The 25,521-nt window shown below is 47.5% G+C and overlaps 2 pseudogenes; both read right to left on the reverse strand.

Annotated features, from left to right (window-relative positions):
- Positions 1-20,978: 20,978 nt before the first annotated feature.
- LOC136650565 (5S ribosomal RNA) lies at positions 20,979-21,095 on the reverse strand (annotated as a pseudogene).
- A 177-nt stretch (positions 21,096-21,272) lies between these two features.
- Positions 21,273-21,392, reverse strand: LOC136650380 (5S ribosomal RNA; annotated as a pseudogene).
- Positions 21,393-25,521: the final 4,129 nt, after the last annotated feature.

Consider the following 25,521-nt stretch of genomic DNA (forward strand, 5'->3'; position numbering starts at 1 on the left):
TGATGCCGAGAATGCGTCGGAGGCAGCTCATGTGGAAAGCGTTCAGTTTCCTCTCCTGTTGTGAGCGGAGAGTCCATGACTTGCTGCAGTGCAGAAGTGTACTCAGGATGCAAGCTCTGTAGACCTGGATCTTGGTATGTTCCGTCAGCTTCTTGTTGGACCAGACTCTCTTTGTGAGTCTGGAAAACGAGGTAGCTGCTTTACCGAAGCGTTTGTTTAGCTCGGTATTGAGAGAAAGAGTGTCGGAGATCGTTGAGCCAAGGTACACAAAGTCATGGACAACCTCCAGTTCATGCGCAGAGATTGTAATGCAGGGAGGTGAGTCCACATCCTGAACCATGACCTGTGTTTTCTTCAGGCTTATTGTCAGTCCAAAATCTTGGCAGGCCTTGCTAAAACGATCCATTAGCTGCTGGAGATCTTTGGCAGAGTGGGTAGTGACAGCTGCATCGTCGGCAAAGAGGAAGTCATGAAGACATTTCAGCTGGGCTTTGGACTTTGCTCTCAGTCTGGAGAGGTTGAAGAGCTTTCCGTCTGATCTGGTCCGGAAATAGATGCCTTCTGTTGCAGTTCCAAAGGCATGCTTCAGCAGGACAGCAAAGAAAATCCCAAACAAGGTTGGTGCAAGAACACAGCCCTGCTTCACTCCGCTTCGGATGTCAAAAGGGTCTGATGTGGAACCATCAAAGACAACAATGCCCTTCATGTCCTTGTGGAAAGATCTGATGATGCTGAGGAGCCTGGGTGGACATCCGATCTTGGGGAGAATCTTGAAGAGGCCATCCCTGCTAACCAGGTCGAAAGCCTTCATGAGATCTATGAAGGCTATAAAGAGTGGCTGTCGTTCCCTGCATTTCTCCTGCAGGTGTCTAAGGGAGAATACCATATCAGTGGTGGACCTGTTGGCTCAGAATCTGCACTGCGATTCTGGATAGATGCTCTCTGCAAGTACCTGGAGCCTCTTTAGTACAACTCGGGCAAACAACTTTCCTACAATGCTAAGGAGAGAGATGCCACGGTAGTTGTTGCAGTCACCCCTGTCACCTTTGTTCTTGTACAGCGTGATGATGTTTGCATCCCTCATGTCCTGAGGTACTCCACCTTCTCTCCAGCAGAGACAGAGGATTTCATGCAGCTCAGTGACAATGATCTCTTTGCAGCACTTTAGGACTTCAGCGGGGATGCTGTCTTTTCCTGGTGCCTTGCCAAAGGCAAGGGAGTCCAGGGCCACGTGAAGTTCTTCTAGGGTTGGTTCACTGTCAAGCTCCTCCAACACAGGCAGGCACTCAATGTTGTTCAGTGCTTCTTCAGTGACTACATTTTCTCTGGAATATAGCTCAGAGTAGTGCTGCACCCAGCGTTCCATCTGCTGCGCCCGATCCTGGATGACCTCACCTGCTGCAGACTTCAGAGGGGCAATTTTCTTCTGTGTTGGACCTATGGCCTGCTTGATACCATCATACATCCCCTTGATGTTGCCCGTGTCAGCTGCTATCTCTATCTGGGAACAGAGCTGGAGCCAGTAGTCGTTAGCACATCTCCTGGCAGCCTGCTGGACTTTGCTGCGAGCAGCTTGGAGGACCTGCAGGTTGCGCTCACTGGGACAGGCCTTGTATGCTGCTTGAGCTCTCCTCTTTTTCTCAATGACTGGTGTCAGTTCCTCAGAGTGGGCTTTAAACCAGTCTGCCGTCTTGTTGGTCTTGCCGAATACGGACAAGGCAGTGTTGTAAACGGTATTCTTGAAATGTTCCCATCTGTTGGATGCGTTTGCGTCGGCCGGGCCTTTAAGAGAAGACTACAAAACCTGTGACCCCAAGGCTAAGATCAGTTCAATCCTTCTGTGACCGGAGTCAAAAAGGCAATATCACTGCCCGCTATGTCCTCTACTGGTGATGAGCTAAGGTAAATAACCAATTTCCAAGTGGTGCGTTTCATTGTAAGTAAGTGCAAATGATTGGGGTAAGTAATGCACATTGGGGCATAAAACTTCATGTATAGGCTAATGCGTTCTGTCTGTGACAGATCAGGAGAGAGATCCTAGGGTGCTGCTGGACAACTTGATGAAAGTGCCAACCCAATGTGCAGCGGTGAAGAGGGCTAATGAAGAAGGCAAGGAAGAAGGCTAATTCCATGCTTGGGATCATTAGAAAAGTTATTGAGGGTAAAACGGCCAATATTATAATGCCATTGTACAAACCAATGGTAATGTCACAGCTGGAGTATTGCATACAGTTTTGGTCACCACATCTCAAAAAGGATATAGTGAAAATGGAAAAGGTGCAGAAAAGATCGACCAAAATGAATACTGGGCCGGGGCACCTGGAAAGGCTACAGCATTTGGGGCTGTTCAGTCTGAAAAACAGGCACGTGAGAGAGGACATGACAGACATACAAAATTATGCAGGGGATGAACAGAGGGATGTTCTTTTCTCTCTCACTCCACACCAGAACCAGGGGACATTAACTAAAATTGAGTGTTGGGAGGACAAAAGAAAACATTTCTATATTCAACATGTAGTTAGTCTGTGGAACTCTTTGCCACAGGATGTGGCCTAGATGCCTTTAAAAGGGGATTGGGCAAATTTCTGGAGGGAAAGTTCATCACAGGTTACAAGCCGTGATAGGTATGTGCAATGTCATGATTTTAGAAGTAGGTTACCTCAGAAGGCCAGATTCAAGGGAGTGGCAGCAAGATGCAGATACCATGTTTTCTTGTGTCCTTCCTGAGACATCTGGTTGGCCACTGTCAGAAAGCTGGACTAGATGGACCTTTGGCCTGATCCAGTGGGGCTCTTCTTATGTTCTTATGAGATCTGGTGAACTGCTGAGCCTTGCTTGAAAGCTAAACCTGACTTGAAAGTCACATAGACTAGCAAGTAACAGGATATTGGGATTCAGGCAACCAGACTCAGATTGCTGGGATAAGTACATTTTTGAAGATCTGGGAGAGGCAGTGACAGCTCCCAGGCAAGAGAGATGGCCTACTAGTCATGCATTGTGGCCCACAAATGCTTGATAACTCCTTTGATTTTTGCATTGGTCAATTCATAACTAGTGTGCTGCAGAAAGACTGCATATTGCATATTTTTAGACCACTTTTTCATCAAAGAGATTCAAAGTAGCTTAGAGCTATTTGTATTACTACAGGTTGAAATCCAAGCTCAACCAACACAACCTTCCCTTCCTAAGTCTGCAAGGATGTTGAATTCAGCCTTCGCAGGTCAGCATGCGTCCCTGCACCAGCCCAGCTGACAGGAGACACAAACATGCTTTATAGTATGTTTGCAATCCTTCTGGGCCAGTGCAAGGGACTGTATATCATATTTTTTTTACTGTAAAGTACTTATGAGTGAGTAACACTTGGGTCACACCCCCAAGGTATTATGTATATGCAGTTATTCTGCAAATATGCAAGTGTTCTAAAATCCCCCAAAATACAAAATACAAAACATTTTTGGTCCCAAGCATTTCAGATAAGGGATACTCATCCTCTGTTTCACACCTCACTATAGGGTACTGTAACATCCCTGAATGTTGCCTAGAATGCTCTTGGGAAAGAGTTGGAAAGCAAGGCTTGCAAATGTAAGAAAGAAACAAAAGAAAAGCATAATATAAAAACCACCAATATTCCCGGCCTATAGCTTGCAACCTAAAATCCAGAGGGTAAAATTCAAACTCCAGCAGCATCTGTAGTAAATGCCAAGACACAATAAAGCTGCTTGCAAAGGTGTGAATCTAAAATATAAAACCCTCCTTAAAATAATAGAACAGAAGCCATGGATCAGATCATTTATCACTTTAAACTCTCCTATTGGCTCAGAGCAGAAAATCTATTTCTTTCCATTTTGAAAAATATTCCCTCTATATATGTCGGATGCCTTTGCTAAAGTCTCTCACAAAAGCAGCTAAGAAATTGGCTTGTCAGTTTTAGGTTCTCATTCTATGAGACCTGACTATATAGTCAGGAGAATTAATGCAATGAAAGAGGCATTTGTTTTCTTAGCACTCATTGTCATTGTCAGGATGTATTTAGAGCAATGAGATATAAGTGGTTATGATAAAAATGTGTGATGTCCACATCAACTTATCAAATGAGTAGCATTTACTATGGCAACTGGGTGGTCTAGTTTGAATACAGTTATAAATTGACAGTGATGATAGTAGAGTTAATAGCAAAAGAACTTCAGGCTTCAGCATATCTGTATGTGGGGGGAATTCATATTTCAAACTCCCTAATTCCAATTTTACTCCCATTACTATCCAACCACTATAAACAGGCATTCAACCTATCAATAAACATACACATTCCATAAAAGGCATAGAAAGGGAGAACTTACAGTTGAAAAATCTGATTAGGGTAGCTATTCTAAACCTGCAATCTTATGCACACTTTCTTAGGAGCAAGTTTTTACATTATAGTAGTGATTTTCAACCACTGTGCCATGACACATTGGTGTGTTACAAATGGTCTGCAGGTGTGCCATGGGAGTTTAGGAGAGGATCCTACATTAGAACGGCCATTGGAAGATATGAGCCCTCCACCAGCAGCATAGTTAGTCAGTTATCAAAAGGATGGTGTGCCTTCCTAATTTTAGCGCCTTCTTGTGTGCCATGAAATGAAAAAGGTTGAAAATTGCTGCATTAGAGCTTACTTCTGAGTAACCTTGCATAGGATTGTGCTGTAGTGCAGTGGTTCCCAAACTGGTGGGTCACGAAACTACAATGGGAGTTAGGAATTGCCCAGGAATGTGTGCATGTAATGGAAGATCAGAAGATCATCAGGTGGATGATGTGGTGTTGCCAACGATTCCATGTTTTGACAGCTGGTTGACAGCTCTGGGAAGGGCTGCCTCCACAGCTATAATCAATCAAGGCCAATGGAGACTCTGATGGACACCTGAGCTTCATTTGACCTTGATGAGACTTTGAATGGACGTGGACTCATGGACTGAAGAGATGGCTCAGCTGAGCCTAACTTGGACTTAACAAGGTAGCTCACAGCTGAGCTGCATTTGGACTTAACAAGGGGCTGCAGGATAAAAGGCAGCTTCAGAAGGAGCAAAGGACTGGCCAAGCAGGACGTTGACCCAGCCGGAAGCAGGATGCTGATGGAGCCAGACCCTGACCCAGAGGAAGAGCAGGACGCTGACCCAGCCGGATGCTGACCAAGAGGGCTACCTGACCCAGACCTACAGGAAGAGAGGACTGTCAGGACCCTGCTGGAGGAGACACTCTGCTGGAGAGAACACTGCTGGAGAGGAGGAACTCTACTGCAGAAGACTGGACTGTGCTTTGGAGACCGGATTGGACTTGGACTGGAGGCGTCAGACCTTCACCCACGGAGTTAAGTGGAGTTTTGGGGAGGGAAAGCCTCTGGACAAGAGGACTTGCAGGGAGTGTCTGTGTTTACAGCAATAAATTTGGTTAGTTGCTATAGATAAGGAGTTCTGTATTCATTTCTTTGCACACCGCAGCTGTTCTTGGAAAAGGAGGGTGTTAATTAGCCAAAAAGTGGGCATTAGAAGGGAGTTGAGATATTTGGACGGGACAAATTGGCGTGGTCGGCAGGAGTCGAAAATTGGGACAGAACAGTGCAGCAGTGGAACTACCGTGGAACAACTGGTGGATCCCAAATTACCAGGGGAATGGCCCAGGAATGGGTGCACAAATGGCGCTGCAGTGATTGCAGTGCCACAGGGACCTGGGGGCTTTTTTTTTTTACTTACCTGGGGGGGTTATGCTGACCTCCAGGAGGGTCCAGGAGACTCTCAGTCACCCTGCAAGCCTCCCCACAGCTCCACAGGGCTCCAGTCAATTCCATCACTAAACGATTATCTTTTCAACCATTTTTCAATTCACATCTGATAGCGAATTCATATGATAGTGTCTTGTGTGCTTGTCTGTCAGCCTGTGTGTCTGTCTGCGTGTCTGTGAATGTGTTCAGAAATAGACCTGAATACCTGGGTTGAGACCTGACTGATGTTTCCCGTGGGCAAACAACTCAATTATCAGAAAGTCTAGATGCATTTTCACATGAAGAACAACCACAAGACAAATCCCAAGTGCGGAAATTTCCACACAAAAACTGAAAAATTGTTCCGGCTCTAACGTTAGCTGTATCAGGCCTTAGTTATGCCAGTAGCAGTAAACTGGTGTGGCTACAATTCTTTAAACAATAGTTTGCATTCCCTGCAGATATGCAGGAGATCCACAGTGTACTCTGAACCCCCTACCAAATTTTTAATCCTAGAAACAGTCTCATAAAGGCGGCAATCCACTGTGGAAGGCACAGACAGAAGGAGACATAGCAGGTTCTTCTTCTCCCTTGCCAGGGCAAAACTGAGGCTTAATGAAAACTCAAATGTCACTGCAACCATAAAGGGAATAGTGTGATTTTTGGGGGGAGGGGGGAGGTTTGCAGGAAGATATCAGGCATTGGTTTATATGTAAGAAAGGATGCATTGTTCAGTGATGAGGGTACAATAATATGTCAGCTGCCCTTTCTGAGACCCACTGTATTGTGTCAGGCTATCTCCACTGAGATGTAGACACAGTTCTGCTTTTCTTCTTGTTCAGCACAAAGTGATTTATTTATAGAACTCAAGTGAAAGTGACTAACAGTCATCTTTTCTTTGAGATTTGGACAGCTTGCCCAAGTTGTTCAAGAATGACACAGGCAAAGAACCTCATGAGAGGAAGGAGACTATGTAGCAAATGCTGGGGGGAAGTTCTAAGAATTTTGCAAGTGTAACTTTAATAACTTTTTTGGGCAACAAAAAGGAAATACCACAAGAGGACTGTAAGGAAGGAGAGCCAAGGGAAGGAGAAAGGGAAAGAAAGAGGAAAAGAATATGAGGAAAAGTAGTCAGAAAAAGGGAAGGAAGGGAGAAGGGGAGGAATAAATAAAGGAGTAAATGAATGCTGGAAAATATTTACATGGTTAGTAGAGGAATTGACCATGACCTTCTAATTTTAGTTATTACTTAGCAATTACTCATTTTCATAAAGTGCCTGCAGGAATGTTTATTTATCAAAGGAATGCTTGTGGAAGTGTTAGCATATTAATTTTATGCAAGAGAGTATACAGATAAAATTGGTAAGAAATAGAAACATGGCCCTTTATTTTTGGACATCATTGGTATTGCACTCTCTCTCTCTCTCTCTCTCTCTCTCTCTCTCTCTCTCTCATGGAATAAAATGCATTGATTGATGTAACTAAACATCACTCCTTGATATTGAAAACACAAGATATTTCTTATTTGCTTTCCTGATTAATATGCGAACTGATTTTGTGTGTAACCCAATCCTAAACAGCACTGGTACAGCCAGGCCATATGGCCTGCACTGCATCCAGTGCAGTTTAGGAGGCAGTTGGAGGTCTCTTTGGGGTGAGGGGATATATTTTCCCTTACCCCAAGTATATTTTCACCACCATAGAGCTTTTTGGTTTCATACCAGCTATATATCTGGTGCAAATCCAGAAAGCCCGTGAAGGTCTGCCTGGCCTCAGAATGGGGATTAGGATATGGCAGCAGAGGCATCCACCGCCCCACCCCCTCCCAGGCCTGAACCGTCCCATTCTGCCCTCCCCTATCCAAAATGCCCACTTCCAGCAAACCCTCCTGCCACTGTCTACCAGCCCTCAGCCACCTGGCACACACTGACCCGTGTCACCCGGCATAGTGTTGAGATCCAGTGCTACTGAACCAGCACCTGTCACCATGCCCATCCAGTTGGCTCTCAGGAAGGTGAAAACATGATTTACAGCACATTTGTGACACTCTGAGATGGCACGGGGACAGTCACACAGGCTGAACATAAAGTTTGGATTGCGCCATCAGATATTTTTCTGATTTACAAATACTGCCAACCATATAACTGTTTTTGTAAAGGAATTTTAGAGAGAACTGAACCAGATCAACCTCCATACTTGTTTGTGCATGTGACCCAGCATCATCTGAATCCCACCCTCAATACCACCTCTGCATGCATATGCCCCATGGACAAAGGGAGGGCAGGTAGGCAAATGAACAGGCACACCCCGTTCCCTCTTCTCTTTATATATGATGAGCATGGTGTGCAGCCTCCTTGCTCTATGCCACTTCTTTTGCATGGGAGACGTTTGCACAAAAACAAACACACAATGGCTGACTTTCTCTCATCCCACAAAACAGAGGACTGAACAGATGCAGCATCCATAATGTTTTAGCATTCTATTACTGATTTGGATCAGAATCTACCTAAGAGCTTGTTGCTATTGCACTATAATAACAGGCCCAATCAAAGACTGTTTCCTTAATATCTGCTGCCACGATATCAGAAAACTACTGCAAAGATTAGCAAAGATTGTGTGCTCTGTGAGGCTATAAAACTCCTCAGCTTCTCAAAGCTTTAATAGCACAGATAGATCTGCTGCTACACATTTTTGAATTTCCCTCTGAGCGAATTAATGGTGTGAGAAGACCTAAATGTAGGCTATGTATCTGGAACAACTGTCACATATAAAACAAGCAGGCATTTGATGGTCTTCATTCCCCATCCCCCGCCCTTTCGCTTTCGTTGGTACTTTGTGTAGGGTTGCCACTGACTAGGGAAAAACAGTTGGTCCTGCTCCAGGAACCCCTGCTAACTGGTTAACAGGCACTTTTTTCAAGTGGGTGCTCCTCTTTTATTTAGAAGGGGGAAAGTAACTGGGCCACCTCACCCCAGCAGTGTCTTTTCTAGTGGCTGTCTGCTGGCATTGCATCTTTTTAGATTGTGAGCCCTTTTGGGACAGGGAGCCATTAGTTATTTGGTTTTTTCTGTAAACTGCTTTGGAAACTTTTTGTTGAAAAGTGATATATAAATACTGTTGTTGTATAACTTGATTAGCCCCCTTGATCTAAAGAAGTCAGTAGGTGACACTTTTCATGGCACACAGAAAAACATTAGTACTGGCTGATATTTTCAGATCAAGGTTCTCTTAAGATGACCAGAGGTCTATGCAAACTAGTAAAAATGTTAGCAACATTAGTTTGGTTCAGGGAAAGAAGAACAGGAAAAAGAAAGTAAGCACATTGATTTGTGTGTGTGTGTGTGTGTGAGAGAGAGAGAGAGAGAGAGAGAGAGAGAGAGAGAGAGAGAGAGAGAGAGAGAGAGAGAGTTTCCCGATCGCCCAATTACAAGCAGGGAGATGGGAGTTTGTATGGCCTGGCCAGAACACGCAAGCCCCTTCCCCTGGGGGGAGCAGAGGTATTCTAAGGACACAGCAACAGCCCCCCTTCCTTCTTTGCTCGTGGGACCTGACCCCATCCAGCCACCTTGGACTCAGGACCAGTGCAACTTCCGAGGAGGCCTCCTGTGCTGGATTCCACGTGCAGCGTGTTTGATCTGTAAGTTGGGGAGGGGGGTTTGGACAGGCTCTGCCCAAGGAAGGATCAGGTGCAGTCCAGGCACACTTTCCTGGGAGTAAGCCCCATGGAGTGCAGGGGGACTTGCTTTTGAGCAGACATGCTTGGAGTGTGCGCTCAGTTCCTGGCCTGGTGGGCGGAGGGGGCAGGCTGCTGCCTTCCAGCTCAGAGCCAGGTCTCCCTGCTGGCCTCGCATGTAGTGCTCGCAGCTCCTGCTGCTGCTTCCTGGGAGGGTGTCCACAGGAGTTGCTGGAAAGGGGCACCATGATCGCGCAGCTGCTCCAGGGCTCCTGCCTGCCCAGGGGGCAGGTTGCAGTGTGCTCCACGTGCTTACATCTGAGGAGCCAGGCAGAGGCTTAAGTGCTGGGGCTGCAACCCCAACCCGCTTTCCAGGGAGGAAGCCCCTTGGTCTATAATGTTGCTTGCTTCTGAGGGGGCATGCAGAGGCTTGGAACATAGGGGTCCAGTCCTCACCCCACATGCCAGGACGTAAGCCCCGTGGCGGCTATAATGGGGCTTGCCTCTGAGACCGCATGCTGAGGCTTGGAACACAGGGCTCAGATCCTTGCTCCAACTTCCAAGGAATAAGTCCCACCAAGTATAAGCGGTCTTGTTTCCAGGTAGACATCTCTGGACTTAAGGCTACAATCCTGTCCGCACTTTCCTGGGCGTGTGTTCCATTGATTGTAATGGGACTTACCGATGTATTATTGTATTGGCAACCTTCAGTCTCGAAAGACTATGGTATCGCGCTCTGAAAGGTGGTTCTGGCACAGCGTCTAGTGTGGCTGAAAAGGCCAATCCGGGAGTGACAATCCCTTCCACACCGGGAGGAAGTGCAGTCTGTCCCTGGTCTGTCTCCCTGGCTATGGGCCTTCCTTCTTTGCCTCTTAGCCTCAGACTGTTGGCCAAGTGTCTCTTCAAACTGGGAAAGGCCATGCTGCACAGCCTGCCTCCAAGCGGGCCGCTCAGAGGCCAGGGTTTCCCACTTGTTGAGGTCCATCCCTAAGGCCTTCAGATCCCTCTTGCAGATGTCCTTGTATCGCAGCTGTGGTCTACCTGTAGGGCGCTTTCCTTGCACGAGTTCTCCATAGAGGAGATCCTTTGGGATCCGGCCATCATCCATTCTCACGACATGACCAAGCCAACGCAGGCGTCTCTGTTTCAGCAGTGAATACATGCTAGGGATTCCAGCACGTTCCAGGACTGTGTTGTTTGGAACTTTGTCCTGCCAGGTGATGCCGAGGATGCGTCGGAGGCAGCGCATGTGGAAAGCGCTCAGTTTCCTCTCCTGTTGTGGGCGAAGAGTCCATGACTCGCTGCAGTACAGAAGTGTACTCAGGACGCAAGCTCTGTAGACCTGGATCTTGGTATGTTCCGTCAGCTTCTTGTTGGACCAGACTCTCTTTGTGAGTCTGGAAAACGTGGTAGCTGCTTTACCGATGCGCCTGTTTAGCTCGGCATCGAGAGAATGAGTGTCGGAGATCGTTGAGCCAAGGTACACAAAGTCATGGACAACCTCCAGTTCATGCTCAGAGATTGTAATGCAGGGAGGTGAGTCCACATCCTGAACCATGACCTGTGTTTTCTTCAGGCTGATTGTCAGTCCAAAATCTTGGCAGGCCTTGCTAAAACGATCCATGAGCTGCTGGAGATCTTTGGCAGAGTGGGTAGTGACAGCTGCATCGTCGGCAAAGAGGAAGTCACGCAGACATTTCAGCTGGACTTTGGATTTTGCTCTCAGTCTGGAGAGGTTGAAGAGCTTTCCGTCTGATCTGGTCCGGAGATAGATGCCTTCTGTTGCAGTTCCAAAGGCCTGCTTCAGCAGGACAGCGAAGAAAATCCCAAACAAGGTTGGTGCAAGAACACAGCCCTGCTTCACTCCGCTTTGGATGTCAAAAGGGTCTGATGTGGAGCCATCGAAGACAACAATGCCCTTCATGTCCTTGTGGAAAGATCTGATGATGCTGAGGAGCCTGGGTGGACATCCAATCTTGGGGAGAATCTTGAAGAGGCCGTCTCTGCTGACCAGGTCGAAAGCCTTTGTGAGATCTATGAAGGCTATAAAGAGTGGCTGTCGTTGTTCCCTGCATTTCTCCTGCAGTTGTCTAAGGGAGAATACCATATCAGTGGTGGACCTGTTGGCTCGGAATCCACACTGCGATTCTGGATAGACGCTCTCTGCAAGTACCTGGAGCCTCTTTAGTACAAAGAGACTTACTAAAGAGTACTAAAGAGACTTACTGATGAGTATACAGGCATAAGATGAGCTCCTGTGAGTGCAAGCCAGCACAGATCCAGCAGCTCCTAAACAGGCACATGGGGATGCAAGGAACTGGGGCTGCCCATCTTGCACCGGCCTGTAGGAGGGCACTACCCCCAGCCCAATTCAGCCCCCCATTGGCCTGAAAGAGAGCACCTTACTGGCTTGCACAGGTGGCTGTGTCTGCTGCCCCCCCCCCCCCAAAAAAAAACCCAGGCAACTTAGACTGTGCATCTGACAAGGAGCAGCCCAGGGTCTGGTGGTCGGGATGGTAGAGAAACTCACAGTATCTTACAGGGATATTGCCCCCCCCCCGGGCTGGGGAGGGGAGGGAGTTGCAAGTATTGGGCAATTTGGGATTTTGATTTACACCTCCGTCGTAATTTGGATGTGCCCTCTGGGGCCAGGCAGTTCAGAATATGGGGACAGAAGACACCATGCCTGTCAGGGCTATGGTATGTTGTGCTCAGCAGGGCTATGCTTGTGAGCAGCATTTCTAGATTTAGGGCTTTTCGCTACCTAGTAAAACCCCACTGGGGCTCGAGACATGGCTGGTTATGCCACCCAAAGGGGCTTGGAGGAGCTGGCAAGGTAGCAGGCACCTGATAGCTAGCGGCAAGGCTTAGTAGTCCTAGGTGCTGGGAGACGTGCCATGGGTGCAGATCCCACACACTTCTGAAGGCAGCTCGGCCGGCAGCTTCACTAGGAGCAGTTGTTCTCGAGCACATGCCTGCAGGCTCTGCAGCATAAATCAAGCAGTCTCCGCACACCTTAGGGTGGAGTTGGCTCCAGTCTGGACCCTGAGGGTGAGCACGGGATAGCTGCAGAGGAGGCACTGACTCCGCCAAAAGCCAGAAAGGGGAGTGGCACCAGTTAGATCCCCCCCCCATTTACTTCATTGGTTGAAGCCTTTGACCCGACCATCGGTCACCATTAAATCAATGCAGCAGTGTAGTTGCCAGTTTCTTGGCCTGGGACAAAGGTATTTTGTTAGTTTTGTAAGTTGCAACCAGCATTGGGACTCTGCAAGCATCTGGGGAGAGCTTCACTTCTATGGCATTTTGAAATGAACATGCAGACACTTTTGCCCAGCATGTCTCTTGAATAAATAAGGACAGAGCTGGGGCTCTTCCCCCTTTTAGGAAGAGCATCCTGGCAGCCGGCTCAGGGGCACGCCTGGACTCTGAGCACAGTCCTCCGAGACCTTGGCTCAACATGGACCAGTATGCCACCTGAGCATGGGTGGCATAACCTTGCAGATCCAGCTGCCGGAGGAAGACATGCAGGTTCAGCAGATTTGGCTGGTCAGCTCCCTTCCCAAAGGAAGGTTCTCCCCCCCTTTTGTCTCTCATGCCTTCACTACTGGTGCTAGAGAAAAAGACCTTTCCGTTAGGCCCAGGAGCGGATGGCGAGATTACGCCAGGGACTTGCAAAATAGGGAAGATACTGGCGGGTTTTAGTAGAACCGCCTTCATAGTTACTGATGGGCACAAGCCAACTACCCCCAGCATCATGTGCAAGGATTAACATGAAATTTGCTTATGTTGCCCTTTGGCTTGTGAGGCTTCACTGGGCAGCCTAGTATCTGGGTATCTTTAAGGGGCCGCATTCCCCTCCCCCAACAAGCTGCTTGCAGAATCCAGGTTTGCTTCCCCCTTACCAAGCATTATGGCATGAGGGGTGCAGGTTGAGTCTTAACACAACATACTTGCGCCTGCAGATGGATGAGACTGACCAGAAGGGGCATGGACGATGTTGTGGTGGTGGCTCCCCTAACTGTCGCATCTGCCCAGCTTACACCAGTCCAACCACCTGCAACAATCTCCTCCCAGGCACCTGACCTCCTCCTTGTTAATACTTCATCAGTTTCAGAGGATATTTAGAGGCACATGGGGAGCCCCTGGCCATCTTGGATGGCTGACAGCATGTACTCCATCTATGTGGGAGACACTTTGAAAGCCAGGCCAGGCTTCAGCACCCAAGGAATTGAGCAGAGTGGATGGGGACACACTGGTGCATTTAATACAATGTTTTCCCTGTGCATCAGCGGGGCATTTAGCAACTCACTTGGTGGGCATGCTGCCCCTGCTCCTTGAGAGAGGAGATATGTCCCATAGCACCCCACTTAACAGGTGCTTTGCCCCCTATGCCTTTAAGGGAAGAGTGGTGTTCCATTACCAACCTACTGAACAGGCATGCTACCCCTTCTCCTTAGGGGAGGATGTCGATCTGTTACCAGCCTGCCTAACGGGTGCGCTTACCTGACTCCTGCGGGGGTGGTGGTGTTCTGTCAACAGCATGCTTACCAGGAGTACTGCCCCTACTCCTTTCAGAGAAGGGGGGTGTTCTGGTGCAGACCCACTTAGTGGGCATAATGCCCTAGGCCTTTGGAAGAGGGGAGGAGGTTCTGTTAACAACCCGCATAGCCACTTCTCCTGAGAGAGGGGTGATGTTTCATTACCAGTCCACTTAATGGGTACACTGGCCAGGCTCCTGGGGGAGGGGCAATGTTTGATTACCTACCCACTTACAGATTTGTGGCCCCTTCTTCTTCAAGAGGGGGGCCTTCTATTAGCAACCATTTAATGGGTGCTCTGCCCCTCCTCCTAGGAAAGGGGTGATGTTCAGTTACCAGCCCGCTTGACAGGATTGTGGCCTTTCTCCTTGAGAGGGAGGATTTTTCTGTTAGCAGCCCGCTTAACGGGTGCTCGACCCCCACTGCTTTAAGGGCGATGTTATTACCAACCCACTTAATGGGTGCTACCCCTGCCCAGTGGGAGAGGGGTGACGTTCTGTCAACACCCTGTCAGCGGGTATGCTGCCCCAGTTCCTTGAGAGAGGGGTGAGGTTGCCAATCTGCTTAATGGATGAGCGGCCCCTCCTCCAGTGGGGGAGGGGTGATGTTATGTCAATAATGCTGCTACCAACCTGCTTAACAGGCAGTGTTACCAACTGCTTTAATGGGCATGCTGTCCCTGCTCCAGTGGATGTGCTGTCAACAACCTGCTAACAAGTATGGAGCCCATATTCCATTGTAGAGAGGGGCGATGCCACCAACTCACTTAACAGGTGAGCGGTCCCTGCTCTGGTGAGGGAGGGGTGATGTTCTGATGACAACCTGCTTAGCTACCCCTACTTCTTTAAGAGAGGGGTGATGTTTTCCAACCTGCTTGACAGGCGGGTTGCTGCTGTGCCCGGTTGAGGTGCTGCAGGAGTATGTAGCACATTCAGCGGCGTGAGCAGGAACCTTGATCCAGCACGTGGATGGCTCCCTGCTGACTTTATTCCAGTCTAGGGTGGTCTTTTCGCATGCCCTCATAGCCCTGGAGTCGTAGCCAAAGGAGTATAGCCTTCATTCCCTGGGTATCGAAGTGGCTTCTGCAGCTGCGGCGTTGTGCCTGTCCGGGGCGACATTCAGTGGATAGGACATTGGCAGCTTATCTGGATAGGACGTTCTGCAGCTTATAGGCGCTACGTTCCGATCTTTTAGAGGCAGACTCCTTCACTGGCATCCCCCCTTTATGGGGGGCGCTGCAAAGGGTAGGGGTTGTGGCAATAACTTCTCTTTCTCCTTCTGCAGGATGTGGTGAGAAGTCGGTTTGTGAACTGTCTGCAACCATTCCATGGTAGTTTAGGCCAGCAAGTGGGCGGCCATGAGGCAATTTGGAACGCAGCTCGGGCAAGTTGGCTGGCTGGCCAAGAGGGGGATGCGGTGGGGCCAGCTGCTGCCCGCAATGGCGGAGTAATTGAAGGAGAACTTGTTGCCTGACGTATTGGTGATCCACCTGCGTGAAAATGATCTGTGTGAGATGTCCGGGCTGCCGCTCAGGCCCAGAGCAGGCAAGGAGCTCGCCACCCTTCAGGGTTGGCCGCCCGGCATCACGGTGGTCTGGTTGGACTTCCTACAGCGGCAGGTGTGGTGTGGTGCCAGCCGCTGTGCTGAAGTGGAGAGGATGAGGAGGAAGGTTGCCAAAGAGATTGGCCAGTTTGTGGCAAGGACCGGTGGACGGGTCATTGTGCATCCAGCCATTGCCTTCTCAATGCCTGCTCTCTACAGAGGAGATGGGGGCACTTGTCTGAGCAGAGGGTGGACATCTTCCTGAGAGATCTGCAGGATGGCTTTAAGGCACTTCTCCCCCTGTTTGAGAGCGGGGGGAATCAAGCGCTAGGCTGACCCCTCCTTCTGGCAGATGGTGCGGTAGAGGCATGCTTGGGACTTTGGAGTGCACCTTCAGACAGCATAGGCAGGGCAGAACCCAATAGCAGTCCTCAGGGGCTCAGCGGCACGAGGACATTGACTGGGGCCCTGGCCGGGACCGTGGGGGTCCTCCTCAGAGGCTCAGCGGCGGCACAGCCCGCGGTCCGGCTGCCTTCCCCTTATGGGACAGACCTGGATGAGCTGCATCGCCCAAGAATGGGGTGCAGCTTGGAGTCGGGTGCACATCCAGCCTGGAGGACAGAGTTGGTTCTGGGGCTGCCCAGTGGTCCCGCCTCCGCACCACACAGGGGTTTTCGCTGCCCCTGCAACTGCAGGTCTCAGTCTCCTTTCTGTATTAAAATACTAATAAAGTAGCCCTTTCTCCCACGTGTGTTGTCTCGAGTGTTCATTGGACGGTGCCCAGACAATATTAATAGCGTTTAACCTTAGACCTCGACACTGAAGCAAAAAAAAAAAAATGATGTTCTCAATACTGCTGCCCTTGGACTTTTGAATTACATATATGAAAAATAACCAGGACTCGGGGGGGGGGGGGAGATGGAGATGTGAGAAGGTTCATTTTTCTTTAATTGGATTAAAAGGTCTCTGTTTTCTCATTTGGTGTGGATGAGGTTTTGCTAGAGAAGTAACTTCTGCATTGGCAGAAAAGGATTAATTTATGGACCTCTGTCAGCTTGTTGACTAATAATGTATCGATTGTATCTTTTAAGATAAGCAGAGTGTCTGTCAGGAAGGGAGTCACTGTGGAAAGGGAAATTTGCTAGCATATCTGCCGTGATCAAAGCGAGATTAATATTAGGTAGCTGTGAGCAACCACCTGCCTCAGCAGCGGAGTGTTTTACGTTCCCGTCTTGAAGCAGACATCATAACCACTAATAATATCCACCCACGAGGCTGAGGGACCTATTTGTGTAGTTTCAGAGGGATTCCCCCCTCCTTTTCTACTTTCCATGAATGTGTTCCTGCAGACATATTGAGCTACTGCAGCTTAATCCCAGCGGAGCCTGCAGGTGGTATTGTCCTTGCATTGAAGAGTTATTAAATTCTTAAGGTCACCATAAAAAAAAAAAAAAGCTTCCATTAAATTGAGTTAATAAAAACATTGGGCAAAGGTTTGCAAAGAGTGCAGGTGTCAAAGCCTGGGAAATTGGAGTGTCTTAAATGACATCAAGCTAAAAGAATAATTTAAAATATATCACAATATATAAGGATTATAAAAAAATACTGTGCACATGAAAGAAATCAGGGTGGTATAGAGAAGTTGCTAATTTACTGGTGGATTTTTTTTTAAGGTATCTGTTATTTTTTTCCTAGACAGTAAGGAAGCTTCAGGAACACACACACACACACACACACACACACACACACACACACACACACACACACACACACACAAATAAAGAGATGTACATTAAGACATAGGTGAGCTAGCATTTCTAATGCTCTATTTTGATCACCTGTTTGTTTGTTTTTTTCTCCTATTTAAGGACAACCAAGCCTGATTTTCTCTGCTGTGTATAGTGCTATATTTAGCATTCTGATTTTATATCTTTCTCGAGATAGACATTTCACCCGAGAGTCAGCTCCAAAATATTTCTGATCCAAAACAGAGGGAAGAACATGGGCCTAATCAGTGGCAGCCCAGAGATGAGGCAAGGTAAAATGGGCTATCTCAACCAATGGAGGGGTGCATCCTCTGCTTCCACCTTCACTTCACCTTGCTACTGCGTAGCTCTGAGATGTGCTGCCCTGTTTACAAACAGAGCAGCAAAGCTGCCTGGAAGAAGGATTTTCCCTTTTATGGAAGTGGGGTGGAGATTCATCCAACATCCTTCCTATGGCCAGATCTACTGTTGTGTTTGAAAATAGGGCGTCAGAGGGAGAAGGAGGAGGTAGCAGGTAAGCTCAGGAACCAGCTTCCAGCACTGCAGCCAAACATCATGGCCACACATTGTGGAACTGAAGGAGGTTGTCACTACTGCACAATTCCACCACCATGTGGTGGAATGGTGCTGCTGCCAACATCCCATCATCACCTCCCCTTCATTTGGTCAGGAAGGTGGATTTAGCCAGCTTGGAGGAGGAGGCAACAGCAGCAATGGGCCTACAAGCATGTTGCTTGTACTGAGAGGGCGGTGGGAGGTGATGGATTGGGCTGGTACATCCATCACTGTTCCAAGCGGTAGATCAGCAGAGGCAGCCTCTGGGCATAATCAGGAACAAGCTGGTTGCAACTACAACTGGGGAGCCCGATCTTTCGCAGCTCTCCATGTGATGATGCAACTGTGGCACCTGCTGAATCCTGCTGAGGAGTTGCAGCTTCCAGAGGTTTCCTTGTGGTAAGGGATCATCTGTTCCCTTCCCCTTTGATAAGCCTGTGCTGGTCTGCTGGGTCTACCTGGACCTGCGCCAGTTCTGTAGTAGGCACTAGTCCATTTGGATTCAGATCGGGGGATCGAGGCCAAGAAGGGGATGAAGATGGACTGTGCTGCTGCTGCTGATAGTGCCCTCTTCCTAGCCCAGATCAACTCTCCTGTCCACCGCATCTCCTCCCTGTTCCTCCCCCTCCCCACCTCCCTTTAACCCCCTGCATTAATTTACCTTTCCGACAGTTATTTGGCATACTGTTGGAGTGCACTTTATGGCTACTTTGCAACAATCAGTTCCAGCAGAACACACATTCTGCTGGTAGTGAGGTCCAATAGAATTGGGCCATTATTCATGTTCTTGGGCTAGTAATTCCTAACATTGGTTCTCTCTGTTCCTGAGTTCTCAGTGTCTCTGGTGCTTGTCCCTCCTTGCTGCTGCCACTCAGCTACGAAACTCTGTTTGTAGTTTCTTCCTGTACGTAGGAAAATATCGGAAACTAAGGAACTCTGGGTCCTGTCATTCTTGAATGAGAATTGTACATAGGGAGGAACTCCAAATTACTAGAGCTTCTGTACCAGCTCCCTCTCCTACATAAGAGCCTACAACAATAAGCCACTATTAAGAACGTAGTAGATTCTGTTCCAGGACTGTTTCTAATTGGCTCCAGCAAATATGGGAATAGTTGGGTTCAGTATGTTTCATTTGTTTGCACGTTTTGCTATTGAAACCTGACTTCAGCACCTTTTTAAAAATATCATTTGTACAGGGTTGATGTCAGGGTCAACCACACCAGGGTCTGGCTGAGAACTCATGCCATGGGAGAACTAACATCAAGGTTGGCATTTCTGACTGGAGCTATTTCTAGAGATTATTCCCACCATATGATTAATAATAGAAATTACTAGAGGCCCTGTTAAAATCTCTAGCATGGCTTTCAGTAGTCATCTGGATATTGATGTTGATTCCTAAAGACTCCAGAACAATCTTGGAGGGTTGACAACTCTGCAGAGGACACACCTGGCCAGGTCAACACCTGAACCTTCAGTGCCAGTGGCAGTATTGTTGTCTAATGCCTTCAAGAGACAGGCTGGGGCATCATGTGGGCCCACTGAAGGGCTTTGCTTCAAGGCTCTCAGCAACCTGGTGCTGGCACTGACCGTGTTTGAACTTGTGTAACAACCACTGTCACATCTGCTCTGGCTCTGAAACATCAAGGACAATATGATGAAGGATTAGATTGCTTCAAATTGTCTGCTAGGTTGTGTGTGTGTGTGTGTGTTGGTTTTTCCTCTTTTAAGGACTTGGTTTAATGGAGTACAAATGAATTGCTCTATCTTAATAACATTCATTTAGGACTAATCTCCTTGGGGATATAGTTTTTAGTGACAAAATATGTGATAAATTGCATATTTAATTACATAAAAGCCAAGCTGCTTTTATGTAGTAGCTTAGAAAGTAACCAAGAATTACTCTGATGCATGCTCATTATTTTCACTGATGGTCATGTTGACTTGTATTTTGAGGATCCTTAATTTTTGCAGTAAACTGTTTTCTAAAACAGTGTGCTAAATCTCTGCATGTTTATGCTAAACATTACTGTAATTTAACCATGTCTCCAGTCGTTATCTTAAAGAAGAGAAGTCTGCCAGTTCATCTAAGCCAGTGGTTCCCAACCTTTAAGAGCCTGTGGATCACTGGGGTAAAAATTGGAGTTGTTATGGACCACATGCCACCCCCCCCCACACCCTGTACACAAAAAATACAATTAAATTTGCGAGTACATGGGGAATCACTTGACTCTGGAAGTGTTGGTTGTGGATGGTCCATTCTCCACCCTCTCTTGTGGTTCATGGGGAAGCTTCTCACCAAGTGAGTGCTCCCCCATGGACCACAAGAGAGGGTGGAGAATGGACCACCTACAACCACAGCTAACTCTTTGGTAGTCAGCGGGGGAGCACTCACTCAGCAACACACTGGAAGTGGTTGAGTCAGTCATCCTTTTTTCTTAGACCTTGTGGACCACTTCTCAGGTCTTATGGACCATTTGCAGTCCACACTGGAAGTGGTTGAGTCAGTCATCCTTTTTGCCTTAGACCTTGTGGACCACTTCTCAGGTCTTATGAACCATTTGTGGTCCATGATTTGCGGACCAAAGGTTGGGAACCACTGGTCTAAACCAAAACATGCATTTTAATTATTACATCTCAAGTGAAATATCTGAACTGTGGATATGATGAAGGCAGTGCATAGTTCAAATATTTTCCTTTCAGCTGTTTTTATCTTTTTATCATGGAATCTTCATAACAACCTTGCAACATTAGATTACTATTTCCCTGTTTTCAGATGGGGAACTGAAGTGAATACAGGCCAGCGCTCATTATGTTTGAATCAGGTCGGATGTTTGAATCAGCAAATTTTGGGGCCACCTGGATACTCTGAACCTGATCAGAGCTGTACTCCAGTTGGGTCTGGAGGGCTACAGGTGGTCCATCTTCTGGGTTTGGAACCTACAGGTATTCAAATCCACAGGTACTGAACCAGCAAATAAGGAGAGCTGACCTGTACAGGAATTTTCTTAAGGGTGATCAGTGAATCTATGGTAAGGGTAGTAGGTGAACCCAGAACTTCCAGATAAGAACTCCTGCTGCCCATCCACTGGGTCAAACTGGCTCTATCAGCACAGGATATTCTGATGGCCACTGGTTGGCAACCTTCAGTCTCGAAAGACTATGGTATAAGCCTACAGCACCTGGTATTCCCAGGGGGTCTCCCATCCAAGTACTAACCAGGCCTGACCCTGCTTAGCTTCCGAGATCAGACGAGATCAGGCATGTGCAGGGTAACAGCTGTTTGAAATCTTCCTGAGAAATATTGCTAGTCTTATCAAAACACTTCTTTGTTGACCTTTGAAGTTCTTCAGAACTTTTTTTCCTAAGGGGAAAAAAAACCCTCCACATTTGCTTTTTGTTTTACTCTACAGTATATGGAACCTGTTCGTTGGCAACCTTCAGTCTCGAAAGACTATGGTATAAGCCTACAGCACCCGGTATTCCCAGGCGGTCTCCCATCCAAGTACTAACCAGGCCTGACCCTGCTTAGCTTCCAAGATCAGATGAGATTGGGCATGTGCAGGGTAACAGTTGCTGTTTGCCTTAGCATATGTGGCACACAACCTCCCACCACTACTTGTAAAAGGCGTTCCTCTTCAAGTAAAATGTCTGAGGAATTTTAAGGCAAGCAAAAAAAAACCCAAAAAACTTTTAACTGAAATTTTTGGGGGAGGGGGCATATATTAGAATTCCATTTTTTTAAAAATAGTCTTCAAATTCTGCTTTTTGCAGCAAGGAAAATTCTTGAATTAGATAAATACATAGATAGTGAGGGGTATGCCCAGTAATGTCTATTAGGACCCAATCCTAAATGGCCCTAGTACTGGCACTGAGCTCCAGTGCCTGTGCAGGTTGTCACAAATGTGCTGTAAGGCATGTCTGTGGCACCCAGCGAGGAGGGATCATGGTGTCGGGCTAGTGCCAGTCAGCCCTGGACCCAACGCCAGGTGGAAGCTGCACGGCCACCAACTATAGGTAAGCACGCTGAGCGGCAGTGTGGGCTTTTGGGGTGGGAGCCACATTGTAGAGTGGGAGAGAGCAGGGCAGGAGAGGAACCAGTCCAGAGGGGGATGGGATTGGCAGAGCCCTGCTCCACCAAATCCTCCCCTCCGTGTCGGGTGGCAATGCCCAACAGGGAGGTTTTCCAGTCTGCACCAGCAAAAAGCCGGTGCAGATTTGAGTAGCCCATTGTGTGGCCTGCACCCTTACTTGGGGAAAGGGGATCAAAGTCCCCTGGATACAGCAAAAGACCGCTGAATATAGCGGTTGTCATTTTGGCGCCGCTACACCCAGTGGCCCTGCCAAAGATAGGATTAGGCTGTTAGTTCTAAGAACTATAAATGAAACTTCCATGTCTAAAAAGGGTGTATCTTTGATTTTCAGTTGCTGAGAATAACCTATAAAAGACCTCTTTTATAACGTCTCTTCATCATGTCCTGCTTGGAAACTGGCCGTTGTTGGAGCTGATGACTCAGCATCACAATTTGTTGATTTTTATGCAGTGGCATTGACTGTGAGGTGACGCTATCATCTGTGGTACTATTGATCCCCATATGATACCCACTAGGGAGCAGGTGGAGTGTACCGCTGGCACAAAACACTGCAGTGAAAACCACTTTCCCTGCACCCTCTTTACCAAGCTACTCCTTCCCTCCAAGAGCAGCTGTTGAAGGTCAGGGTATCATTGGATTTGGCACAGGACTGCAGGAGGGAGGGAATACCTGCTAGCAACATATCTGCTAACTACAATATCTTGTGGGTTCTGGGACTCCCCTCTCCTGAGCTGCGTCCCATATCATTGCCAAGTGTCACCTGAAACTCAGCAGCACAAATGCTACCCAGGATGGCACCCACTGTTTTTACAAAAGTCAAGGATGGAGCTAATTGATTGTGTGACCCCACCCCACTTATTTGTCATGAACTTTAACCCTGATAGTATAAGCTAACTAAAGCCCAAATCCTAACCAATTTTCCAGCTCTGGCTGGCACAGCTGTACCAGTGGGGCATGTGCTGCATCCTGCAGGTGGGGGGCAGACACAGAGGCCTCCTCAAGGTAAGGAAGTGTATATTTCCATACCTCACACCTGCATTGCCTTTACCTTGGTGGTGGAAAGTTAGTTGGTTAGGATTGCGCCATAAGGCTCCCACTGGTGGAACACACATTCTGCCAGCAAATGGGCCATCTCAGGAACATGGTAGAGTCAATGCCAAGGCTCTTTCTAATGTTAACATCACACTCTAGGCCAGATTAAATCTGAATGGGAAGAACCCATGCTACTGATCTTTCTCACATGATTCCTTCACACACTCGTTCATGTAGTAGATTCTTCGTCGTGTTGGTAACTGTGCATTGGTTCCCATTAATAATAGCAACAAATTTGTCACAACAAGGCCACCAGCGCACATGGTTGGTGGCTGTGTGTGCAAGCCAGTGGAGAGGCCTCCTGCCAGCAGTGTTGGTAAGTTGGCTGCGGGGGTGGGTGAGAATGGGAGGAACTGGGTGAAAACGGGGAGGAATTGGGGAGTGTCTGGGTGGGGAGTGGGCAGGCTGGAGGCAGAGCAATGAGGGAGGGGTGGTTCACAGCAGCACTGGCATGCATCAAGATGGTATCCCTGTTCCCCTTCTTCTTCCCCCTTCTTTACTCAACTTGGTTTTTTGCCAGCAAGGCTGGTGCAGAATCAAAGATACTCATTTAAGCAGCAGAGGCTTGCCCCAGGGTAAGAGAATGTCCATTCCCTTATCATGAGGAGAGCTCCACAACTGCCCCCCCACCATAGGGTGATTCCTGACCTCTTTCCCAGGTCTAATCAGCCTTCATGGATCAACTCGGACTTGCTTCAGCAATCAAGCTGGCATAAGTCCAAGCTGACCCAAAGTGGCTGCTGGAGGTTACCCCGGAGCAAGGGAACTAATGTTCCCTTACCGCAATGAGGCCTCCAGCGGCTAAAAATGCCCAGCGAGATACAGTGGCACTGCTACATCACCACCTGGGGGTTTAGTTAGAATTTGCCGTAAGGCCCACAGCTAGAAAGTTTTTACAAGTCTGTCCCAAACAGCTAACCTTCTCTGACTTTTTTAATTCCAACAGCTGCAAATTTTGAAATAGTAAACAACTTGTGTGTGTTTTATGTGAACAAAGAAAAAAAAATAATATTTGCCTATTTTTTCTGGGTTAGTGCCTGATTTTAAAACATAATTGTGTTTTATCTCAAACTTTATTAGGAAAAAAAATGAAGGAAGTTGCCATTAGTTACAAATTTTGGCCCCGGTACATATTTCAAGTGTTTATAAATTGCTTCTTCATCTGGTTTCATTCAGAAAGCAAAAAATATCATTTTTGGAAGGACCATATGGCAGGTGCCTTAATGCTCTAGGGTGACACTAAAGCATATGACTCTAGCTCATTATAAGTATTTCCTGGGATCATCTTAATTGCATCTGTAATTAAAATTCTTTCTTCCCCCTCGCCATCTCCAACCTGCAAATTGTGAAAATGCCAAACAAATAATATGGAATTCGTATTGTCGTTGGAATATTACATAAAATAAAAACATAAATTGTAAGATAGTGTTTGAAAAAAAAAAAAATCTAGGGGAAAAATCCTTTTATAGTCATGTGCTTTATGAGCTATTCAAAAATGTCTCCTGTTTCATTTGCTACCTGGTATCTATTTTTCTCTCTGCAGGTGCATTGTCTCTACACAAGTACTATAATGCTACTGTGTTGTATTCCCTCCTGTAGTATCTTCTGTGGTTTATAAGTGGAGCCTTTGCATCTCGTGTTCTGAGCTTCATGAATAACATTTGAAAAAAAAAATCACAAAGGAGTCCAGCTCAAACCCACCTTGACCCTCAATATGGAGAGCGGTCTAAAGAAGTGTGAAGGCACGTCAGGGCCAATACTTGCTTATCTGCAGTGGCATGGGAACCCCTTGTCAATAGTGCAGTCCACAATGCTCAAGGAACATGGGCAGAGAAATGCCAAGGCTCTTTCCCGTGTTAACATCACACTCCTGGTCAGATGAAATCTGCATGGGAAAAGCCCATGCCACGGATCTTTCTCACATGATCCTTCACACACTTGTTTGTGTAGCTGTGTGGGATCACACCATGTGGAAGCAGATTCCGCATCCTGCAGGTAACTGTGCATTGGTTCTTATTAATAATAGCAACAAATGTGTCACATTTAGGTAGGATACTTCATTGCCTTACAACCCAGTCGTAACCAACTTTCCATTGCTGATGCCGCCATACAAATGTGATGCATGCTACATTATATGGTGGGATTGTAGTTATGGAGGTGTCCTCCTCTACCTCAGGGCTTCATGGTGGCTGCGTTGGTGCTGTAAAGTTGGTTAGGACTGGGCTGCCAGTCTCAAGACTGGTCCATCCATGAGGCCAAATGAAGCAGTCACCTCAGGCAGCAGATTGGTGGGGAGCGCCCATCTCTGTCTGTCCACTTGCCTGCACTGCTCCTCTTTCTCCTGCCACACCCTGGATTGGAGGAGGGAAAGAGGAAGTGCCAAGGGGAGGAGAGTTGTGAACTAGAACATTGGAGCATGGGAAGAGCAAAGGCTGGCACACCATTGAGTTATATGGGCAGCATCTACTAGAACTTGGGTTGGCCCTCCCTGGTTGAAAGGGTACCGCAACATACCGAGTATGATAAA

Source organism: Tiliqua scincoides, chromosome 4 (genome assembly GCF_035046505.1).
Source record: "Tiliqua scincoides isolate rTilSci1 chromosome 4, rTilSci1.hap2, whole genome shotgun sequence".
NCBI classification, from domain to species: Eukaryota; Metazoa; Chordata; class Lepidosauria; order Squamata; family Scincidae; genus Tiliqua; species Tiliqua scincoides.